The sequence below is a fragment of the Phalacrocorax carbo genome, chromosome 21, assembly GCF_963921805.1.
Source record: "Phalacrocorax carbo chromosome 21, bPhaCar2.1, whole genome shotgun sequence".
In the NCBI taxonomy this organism is placed as follows: domain Eukaryota; kingdom Metazoa; phylum Chordata; class Aves; order Suliformes; family Phalacrocoracidae; genus Phalacrocorax; species Phalacrocorax carbo.
The window spans coordinates 8,185,600-8,195,685 of NC_087533.1; the positions used below are offsets into that span (position 1 = coordinate 8,185,600).

The 10,086-nt window shown below is 56.8% G+C and overlaps 1 long non-coding RNA gene across 1 annotated transcript; it reads right to left on the minus strand.

The window, feature by feature from the left end:
• Positions 1-2,595: 2,595 nt before the first annotated feature.
• Positions 2,596-6,467, minus strand: LOC135316664 (uncharacterized). Its single transcript, XR_010375900.1, has 3 exons — positions 6,114-6,467; positions 5,118-5,281; positions 2,596-4,996 (listed from the first exon to the last, which is right to left on the minus strand). It is a non-coding gene; the product is annotated as an uncharacterized LOC135316664 (long non-coding RNA).
• Positions 6,468-10,086: the final 3,619 nt, after the last annotated feature.

Here is a 10,086-nt window from a genome sequence, read left to right on the forward strand (position 1 = left end):
TCGGAGAGAGGAAAAACTGCTGGTGGGTAGAGAAAGGGGGTTAGATGATCCTCCACGAGGCGGAGAAGCTTTGGGAAGGTGTCAGACGGCCGACTCCATTTTCCTGGCTTCGCTGCTCCGCAGAGCGGGAGGGTGGGCTGTCGAGAGCTGGCTCAATATGAGAAGTGAGTTGCTGGCAACTTCAGGAGCCGAACTAAAGCCCCACAGAACCTGCGGGATGCTCACGTACCTCCGCTAACTGCTTCCCGTTAGGCAAACTGGCAAAACGCGCGCGGAGGGCGTTCAGTATTTCACTGGGAAGCGGGACGGTGGTGACGGGTGGTGGCAAACCGACCGCTACGTGGCCAGGAAGGCGGGCAAGCGCTCGTGCTTGCGGGCGGGTCAGCGGCCCTCGCTCTGGTGGGGCGGCCGGCCCTCGGGGCTCGTGGGAGCGCAGCGGGATCGGGGGGCTCCGCGTGTGAAATGCCCTGCGCACACACGAGTGTTTAAAGCCTGTGAGAGTAAGCAGCAGCAGAAGAGATCCTTGGCTGCCTGACAGCCCAAATGTGGTAGAAAAGCCATCTGCTTCTGGCTTTAACTCTCCACGCAGCGTCCCGCTCTCTCCACGTCTTGATTTATTTGGGATTTTTAGACCAGACTTGGGCAACTCTTCCCATCGGCCCCGTGGCGGCGGCGAGGGCTCCTCTCCAGCCTTCCGTTGCCGAAGCGGATGGAGCAGCGTCTCGGCTCCCTCGCCTTCCCTCATGCTGCCAAGTAAATCCCGCAACTTTCTTGGGTGACGCCATAAATTTGCAATGGCGTTCTACAAAAGCTCCCCGCCAAACCAGAGCCGTCTAGCATCTGTAACAAGCTTATCAAAGGGTTTCTTTGCAGGGAGATCTGAGCCCTCCAGGTTTTGATTCATAGCAGGTGAAGGCAGAATGTGCTGAAGCCTGATTGAAATGTGCGAGGTCAACAAAATAGAGCAGAGAGTGCACAATAATTGGGGAAGAAGCAGCAGCCTCGCTTTCTGCATGTGTTCCTGTGATCCCTCAACTTTAATCTCCCATTTCCAAAGGGAAGCCTGTCTTGCATACTTTATTATAGTGTTCATTTGCACAGGAGGCCTCTTTTCACAGAAAAGGGAGAAAGCCCAAAACTGAAACCATCGCCGACTTTATTCTCCTCCTTTCTTGCACAGCCGGAAAGGGAGACATCTCGAAGGGCTGTGGGGAGAGGACGGGCACCCGGCTTTCATTTTAAGGCGTCTCGCCACTCGCAGAATGCGAGCCTTTTTTTCTTAGCAAAGCGCTGGTATTTGCTGCAGGTCTGAAGATGAGGAAGGGGGTTCTGTGCTCTTCGGGAAGCGAAAGGCCTCCTGAAGGACAAGGCATCGGGGCTGAAATAGCTGGGCTCCTTGGGGCGAAACACGTTTGCTAGTACAGATTGTCACCTTGCCTTGGGGCAATTTACAGTTTGGGGGATCTCTGGCCTTTCTCAGAGACTCGGGGAAGTGGTAGGAAGAGTTTTATTTTAAGCACGCGTTTTCCCCAAAGGCTGTGGTGCCTGGTTGGAAATACTCCGCTCCCTAACATCTGTGCAAATTAAAACCCTCCTTTGCTTTTGAGAGTGTGTTTGGGGGGTTTCCTTTTTCTTCTGCGTTCTGTCTCTGAAAGGGGAATAGATTAAAAAAAGAAAGCAGGGAAGGGGAAAGAAATCTGTCCCCTCTTCCCTCCTTCCCATCTGTTGTTGAATCGCCAGCTGTTTGTCCTTAAGCTTGGATTACAACCTCTCCATCAGCCCGTTCCGCGCCGCACCCTGTGCGGTGGGGCCTTGGCATCTCGCACGCCCCATTATGCACGCGTCGCCGGTGGAAAGAGCCACGGCGGTGGAAATCTGGGGGAGATCTCGAGCCCGTCGCTGTCTCTCCAGCAGGAACATGAATTTCTTCTCTCTGTGCTCCTGCTCGAGATGTCTCTGCTGGAAACGCCCGTGTGAGGGGGCACGGGTCTGCGCCTCTCGCCCCAGGATGCAGGTGTTTGGGCTCGCAGCAAGAGCGATCAGCCGCCAGCCCTTGCGCACGTGTAGCGAATACGGGCTGTTGTGGCAGCACGTTATTTACCCTGAAGCGAAGTGAAGTTTCGTGCCCGCCCGCGGCCGGGAGGCGATGCTGGCCGAGAGCCTGAGAGCCGGTGTGGCAGAGCGGGAGCTGGCGCGGTGTCCCCTCGCCTGCCCTCCGGGGCTGGGCTGCGGGAGCTGGAGGGGCTTTGGAGGGGAGCTGTGGCAAGCAAAGGAGCTAACGGTGCTCGGCGGAGTGAGGAGCCAAGAGTGACGCCGGGTTTTCAGGACAGGCTCCAGCTCTGCCTCCACCTAGAAGAGCTGTAGGAGAAGTCAGCGTAAAACCCAGGGATTGCTTAACAAGCTCTTTAGTGCCCCTGAATATGCTGAGTTCTCCCAGGGAAGCCATGGGTGCCAAGTCATTCTTACTGACAGACTTAATACCATAGGACGGGGAGCTGTCAGTCCGCTCCTCTGCTTCCCATCTTCCTCTGGGAAAGACTCAGCGGCCCCGTGGCCAGCCCTGCGCTGGCGGGGCGGCTGCCTCAGCACGCATCCCTTTGCTCCCCATCTCCCTTTCCGCTGGCTGCTTGCTGCTGAAGCCCTCCCCGACCCGCCCCGAGCGCGGGCGTGCAGCCGCTCCGTCCCTGGCATCCCCGCGCGCGCCCCGCTTTGCAGTTCAGGCCCCTGGCTGGCGACAGCAGCAGCAGCGAGGAGGATTCAGCTGCGCCACGGTTGCCCGAAGACGTAGCTACTGGAGCCTAATTATCACCAAATCGGATCACTGCCTCACTGCAGCCACCAGCCTGATTAGCAAACATCCCCCGCCAGATGAGAGCTCGCCCGTAACCCGCACGGAGAGCCTCTGTGCTCCGCAACAAAGGAGGTGGAGGTTTAAAGAGGCAACGTGTCCCTGTGCATGCGGAGAAGCACCAAGCAGCGCCGGCTACATCGTTATTAATGACACCGCTATCAAATGTAAACTATTCTTAGACACCTGTGTCAATCGGGGAGGACAAGAAAAAGGCAGAAATCCAGGCCTGCCAAACACAGCATCCAAAATATTTTTATAGATTAGTCCGACTTCTTTCTTCAGAGCAGGGAAGGTTCAAAGGAAAGCAGGGCATGGTAAGCGGCCTGGTACAGAGAGCTGGGAATCGATTGATTTAGCTCCCAGTTCCTACTCGTACAAAAAAAGTCCAGGGGGGAGTTGGGGCTCGGGTTTTTGGGAGGCAGCTCACGGCAGAGGTGTGGGGGGTTCTTGGCGGTGCAGGTGAAGCAGCTGCTGGAGCGGGGGTGCTGCCGTGTCCCGTCTGGGAGGCGCCTGACCTGAGGGGTGCTCGCAGCGCGCGCCGTGACCGCAGCGGCGCCCGCCGCCCCGCGCTTCAGGCCAGGTCTGTGAAGGGTGGCTCTGAAATACGGGCTTTTCACCTCGGATTTCCCAGGAGACCCAGCAATGCACGAGTAAGGAGCTGTCTGGAGTCAGGAAGGCCATACGCTCGTTGGCTAATGCATCATCAGCAAATCCGAGCTTCATTAGATGAGGGCTAATCATTTACAAGCTATACGTTAGATGTGTGCCTTGAAGTCCATTACCTCATGCCCCGAGTATGTGCATGGGTCTCCCGGCTCGAGGGTGGTGTCGGTGGCTCAGTCTTTGTCCCCCTTTACAGAGGAGACGGGCGATGCAGTGCACATCGAAGGGTTGCACGGGCTCGCTAACTCTCGTCTGGTAACCATCAGTGTCAGCCTCTGGAAAGAAAAATCATACTGCAGTGCAACTGCAAGTCTAGCGAGCCTGGAGACGCTTGAGCTCTTAAAGCTTCTGGCTTTGGCTTCGGCATATATGAAAAGGGTGTAAATGAGTAGGAGCCCCGGCCTTTGATTTGCAGCCGGGCTTTCAGATCTGACCCAGGAGAAGCCTAAAGCCTTAAACTCAACTTAAAATAACTTAAAACGGATGCTTGCCTGCCAGACTCGCGCCTTGAAGGTGCAAAACTTGCAGCCGGTGCCCTGCGGGAGGGTCTCGCCTGCGGGGGCTCAGCAGAGGCTCAGCCCCCCCTTGCCTCGCAGTGTTCCCCTCCTTCCTTCCCCGCTCCTCGCCTGTGCCTCTGAGCCCAGTCCCCAGGTTCCGCCTCTACATTTCCCCTCTGAAGCGGCTATTGATTTTCCTGACTAATGCACCGGGCTACGTTGGGCACCACACACCAAACAAAACAAAGAGAACTCAATCAGCCACTTAAACAAAAAAAAAAAAAATCAAACCAACCCCACCGGCTTCCCATTATAGGCTGGGCATATCACGCAGTTGTAACTTGAAAGGGTTCCCATTGACCCGCAGCACTCAGTTAAAATGAAGGGAGCAGTGCAAATACAGGCTGGGGATGCGCGCTCAGGAGAGCTCTTCCCCTACTTGAAAAAGACCATTTGGCTTTTTTTTCTTTCTTGTTACCCGCAAACGAGAACGAGATGCTGTTCTCCTCCGCTCTGTGTAGCGTTATGCCAAGCGTACCAACTCGCAGCTCCCTTTTCCCTTAGCTAATGAGTAATCATGAGGAGCTTTGTGGCCTTGTTTATTATATTTGGCCCAGAAAATGCTTTTTTTTCCCCCCTCTCCTCCTCTCCCTGCCTCCTTCAGTAAAATGCTTCCTGAGATTTATTTGTAAGCCTGTAAATGCAGAGTAAATAGCTTTAATTTAATTTACCAGGCTACTGTAAGAAACTGTATCTGAAAGCAGGGATTCCATCAGCCTCTGCTGAGCGGAGGAGCCTTTGTGGATGCCGCATGGTCGGAACTTTCCCATTTTCTTTCTCCCCCTTTTTTCCCCCTTCCTAAGGGAGAAACTGTTCCCCCGCCTTGTGCCGCCGCCTTCCAGAGGCTCTGGGAGCTTTGCTTGCGGGATGCTCCGAGCGCGGGTCAGGCGCTTGGTGCCGAACGTGCCAAACGGCCGCTTCACGCCTGGGAAAAGGAAGGTGGGGAGCTGGTCCTTGACGAGGCCCTGCCGCTGCTGGCCCGGCTTGCCCCGCGGCGGCAGGGCCAGGACTTCGGCCTGCCTTTTGCCAGAAGAGGCTATTTCCACCTTTTCTCACGACTCCTGGAGGCTTCCTGGCTTGTGGAAAATCCTTGGCAGGCAGGGCTCGATGCCTGACTATTTCTGTAAACAGCCTCTCTGCAGAGATGTGACTGAGGTGCAGGGTTTTATGAATGGGCAGTATCGGTGGCATATGGGAAGCAGCGCTGAGCCTAAAATGATCGTGAGAAAAAAGGGAGAGGATGCGACCTGGTGTTCGGTGACGCTGGAGCGAGCGTGGTTCCCGCGTTGCTCCGAGTCTGGATGGGTGCCCCGGCTGCCTGCGCAGCCTGGCTGTAAGGATGGCTCTGTCAGGGCAAAGCTAACAACTGCTGCCACGTAACAGGACCGCCCCCCAGATCTGCCTAAAGCTCCTTGTAAAGGGACAAGGACAGCACCAAAAGCCGGGTTAGCAGCATCCCTTCCCAGCCCTCCAGTCTGCGGCGGCTGCTTTGCTCGCTTCCTCAGCCCTTCGCAGGTAAACCTGAAACAGCAGCCACGTGCATCCTCCTCTGCTCCTCTCCAGGAACACCACGGGGCATCGCACATCCCTTTTTAACCCACGTTCCCAGGACCCACGTGTGCGAGAGCCGGTCCCGGCGCTTCCCGTACCCGGGAGCAGCAGTAGCGCAGTCCCAGCTGCTTTTAGAAAGACAGCACCAGTGATGAAATGAGACGGCTGTGCCGCTTCCTCTCCTGATTTCCAGCGCTGTCCTGCCCGCCTCCCCTCCCTCCCAGCCCTGCGGCCGTGGGGAGAAGCTGCTCGCCCCCACGGAGCCCGATAACACTGGGAGCCCAGAGCAGAAGGGAGGGAATGCGGGCAGGGCTGGTGGCCGTGGCACGTTAGCCGAGATAAATCCTAGAGAAACGGGGCACTGACGCAGGGGGCTTGCTGTGCCCTGCTTCGCCCCCGTAGCGGGGGCTGGCGCTCGCCTCGTTGAGCCAGCACCGCTCGGGCTCCCCGGCTCACGGGCAGGACCGGAGTGCCGCTCCAGGCTTGCTCACCTGCCGGCGACGAGCCCGGAGCTGAGGGGGTGGCTGTGCCGCGTGCCTGCGTACGCCTGGTTCAGCGCTGCCAGATAGGAGATTTGCCAAGCGAGATTTCTTATTTTGCATCCGTTTACGAGGAGGTTACCCCCCCACCCCTCTTATTTGGTTAGCTGCCTTGCTTGCGTCTGACAGCTTATCTAGGAGGGGCGGGTGCCCAGTGGTAGGGTTTGCAAACAGATAACTTTCACCCGACGCCACAGCGCGCGAGAGGTTGCGGAAATCCGAGGCGATGCTCGCCAACGTGACGGTGACAACAGCGGTTTCGTCTGCGGTGGTTTTCCCAGTGTAAAGACTCGTAGCTCTCCCAGCCCTTGCCGTGCGTCAGCGGGAGCAGGATCACCGTGGCCTCACTGCCTGCGACCGGCCGCTGCTCTCGGGGGGTCGGCGGAGTGCAGGCACCCCTCCCCTACCCCTCCCCGCCCCGGTGAGCTGCGCTGGGACGCGTCAGCCTTGTTTCCACATCTGCGGGAGGCTTTTTGCCCCTGTGCGTGCAAGCAATTAGCACAAGGGTGAATCCGCGTCACGTTCGGGGTGGGAGGGAGAAGGGAAGGGACGACGGTTGTCTCAGCTTTTGCTGCTTAGCATAGATCTAAGAGTTGCAGCAAGCGCTTTTCTCTTCTGTGGTTGTAGCAACTTCTAAACTAATTTTGCTTACTTTTAATCTGAAGTATTTGCAGCTCCCCCATGAGCTGTCCTCTCCCGCGCCAATCTCGATTACCTCGTTATGATCGGAGAGTGTGTGGTGGCAGGGGGAAGAGGAGGAGTAAATCCTACCACCACTGAGAATGTGCTGCGGGTTGGGATTTATGATGGGAGCGCGGAGGCTGATCTTGCTGGGCCCTGCAGGGGCCGGGGGCTGAACGGGGCCGCTATTCAATACAGCTTGTCCCTGGGATGTCTTGTCCATCCGACAAGACATCTGCCCGCTTGTGACCGCTTACCTGGGGGGAAATCGAGTTACTCTGCAACTTCAATCTTCCTTAGTCAAGCCCCGGGACACGGAGCTCTCGGGGGACGGAGGAAGCCCGTCTCCATCCCCTCCCGCCCCCAAGCTGCAGCACACGCACGCCTTGGGGCAGCTGCTGAACATCCACGGAGAAAAACCACCGGTCTCCCCGAGGGCAGAAACTGATGACACGCTGCTCCTGCTGGGGTGCAAGCGGGCTACCATTTTTCCTAATTAGTCATGATGTCTTGCCCATCACAGGAATAAATAGCAAGCTTTCCCTAAGGATGTGAGATGAGAAGCGCTATTTATCGTTGCTCTCAGAGGAAGCTGACAACATGACAGGTGAAATATCAGGAATAATTAGGAAAAATAAGGGCTTATGTACTTTATTGCACCACCAGCAGGGTTGCGTGGCCAGCGACTCGTGCGTCCTCACGCGTGCCCCCGTCCCGACACGAGCTGCAAACGCCGTACTCCGTGCGCCGCGCCTCCCGCCCGGGGCCCGGGGCCGCTGCCGACCGTCCCAGCGAGCGGCCCCGGCGCGGCTCGCTGCTCCCCCTCTTAGCGCCGCAGGTGAACCGGAGGCACCGCTCGGCGCCGGCGGCGGGTTCAACCCGCCGTAGGGGGTCCTGGCTCTGAGATACGAGCGCGTTGGGTAAAAGATGTGTGTTTAGGAATTACTGTTTTCCAGTGAGTGGCCTTTTTGTCCAGGAGAGGGGATGGAAACACACCAGTAACCTGTGTACGAGCGAAGGACTTGAGGAGTTGAGGCATTATATAAATTGCTGACTTTGGGAGAGTGGCCGGACAGCAGATGCCCCCCGAGATGTCTGATGGGGCTACAGCTGGGCTTACCGCCCGCCTTCTGCCCGGTGGTGCGAGCCCTTGGCTGCCCTAGGGAGCGCATCCCCTGGCCTCGACCCAGAGCTTGTTGTGCCATCCCTGCTGGAATTGATGATGGATGATGCACCGGGGTAGGGGAGCGGCGCTGGTGACCCCGTTTTCCATTACAGCGTTAGCCTTGGCCCCGGGGCGCTCCTGGGTCTGCTCGGGCTAATGCCGGGCTCCGGAGCCTCGCTGGAATGAAGTTAAAGCTGCAGCCCGCCTGTGCTGGGGAGATGTGTTTGCTTATGAGGCAGGACAGCTGGGGAGCTCAGGAACTGTATCTACTCAAACAATGTGAAAATCTGATTACAGCAAGTGTCACTGGGCATCACTTAACTCTTCCTCTGCAGCCCCGGCCTCGCCTGACAGGCGTAATAGATCTCCTGGATACATCTTGTGCTGAAATAAAACGCCTAGTCAAAAGTGCTTAAAATCCCTCAAGTTGCGAGTTTGCTAATCACGCCTCTCGTTCGCTTGGCTCCGCGCGTTTTTTGGGGCCGGCCGGCCTACGTGAAGCCTCGTGAAGGCGGTGCAGCGGCAATCCAGACGCGGTCAGTAAAATGCATCTTTTTTCTGGGTGCCTGGGAGAAAAGCAGCCGTACGTCGCGGTCCTTGTCTCGTCCCCTTTGACCATGTGCTCGTTGGCGCTTTTTCGAAGGCTCGTGAAAGGGACCCTTTGTCCGGGGGAGGAGGCAGCCAGCGGCAAACAGCTCCTGAACTGGGAAACGCTGCTCTTGGGGCACTTATATTTAGCTCGCTTGCAGCACGGTCCCTTCAATTTATACTCGCTCTTTTGTTCCCTTTAACTCCCAGTGCCGAGGGTCTAAAAGGGAAGGATACCAGCGAGGAATAGGCAGCTTCTTCTCGCAGAGGTGAAGGTATTTTTAACACAATGCCCGAGAAAAAGGCATTTGTTTCCTCAACCCTTCGGTCAAAACCAGTGCTGTGAGGGATCTCTGGAGGAAAGCGAAACCCAGGCTCTTCTGTTGCATGCAGCAACGGCGGGAGCAAAATCGCGTACAAAAGCCGAAAAGGTGCGTCGAAAAACAAAGGTAGAGGTTCATCCTCGCTCAGTGGCCCGCAGTGACTCGCTCTGGGAGGCGAGGAGCTGCGAGGGAGGCGGGCAAGCCACATGCATTAATCTAAAATATGCAGGGTGGCCAGGATCCCAGCCCAGCAAAAGGAGAGGATGAGGGCTGAGTCGCAATGAGAGCCAGGTTCCGGCTAAAATTAAGACAGCGTTTTGTTCTCTTAAATATTTATAGAGCGCTGTAGGGCCTTGTGCTACAGCCTGTGTTCCCTGAGGCTTTGGAGTAGGAAAAAATGTCCAGAGCTGGCTTTACATCATCTGCGAGATGCTGCTTCAGAGCTTGACCTTGAGGATTTCTCACCTCCCTGCTTCCGATCCCCGGACGGATCGGTCTCGCCCCCGCGGCGCGTCCCCTGCCGGCGCCGAGGGGTGCCGGGGTCGCGGTGGCCTCTGCTCAGCCCGGAGCCTTCCAGCGAGGGGCAGGGTTTGCAAGGCGCACCGTGTGCTTACGCCGGGCAAAGGGCAGCGGCGAGGGTCCGGGAACGGCGCTCCCGGCGGAGCGTACCCAGCCCTGGGCCGCCGGCTTTGCCTCGCCGCTCCCAGAGACGTCCTGCGTGAGCAGCTCCCGGAGCACCTCTGGGGGAAGCATCACCCGCCAGCTCTCCCGCGCCGGCGCTGTACCCGCTCAGCCGGTGCTCTCGCAGCTTGCCCACCCTGCCAAGCAAAAGCCTTTTCTCCCCCTCCACTATCTTTAAAAATGTTTGCTTTCTTTATCAGTAGCCGGCTGGTATCAAGCCTGACAAGTCTTGGGTTTAACTGCACCATTCCTCAATTCTCCAAGCAAATAAGCCCAGATAAAACTCAGCCCTTTGAAGCCAATTGTAATTTAATACAGCTTAAACTGCAAACATCGAACACTTGCAAAGGAAATATGATCAAAGCCATTGATTTTTTTTTTTTGTAGTGACGCAGTGTCTTTTCGAATAATTCCCAATAATGAGAAAATCTGAGAAAATTGAAACCTGTTTGCAGGTGTTTATAAGCCTAAATGGTCAAATAAATAA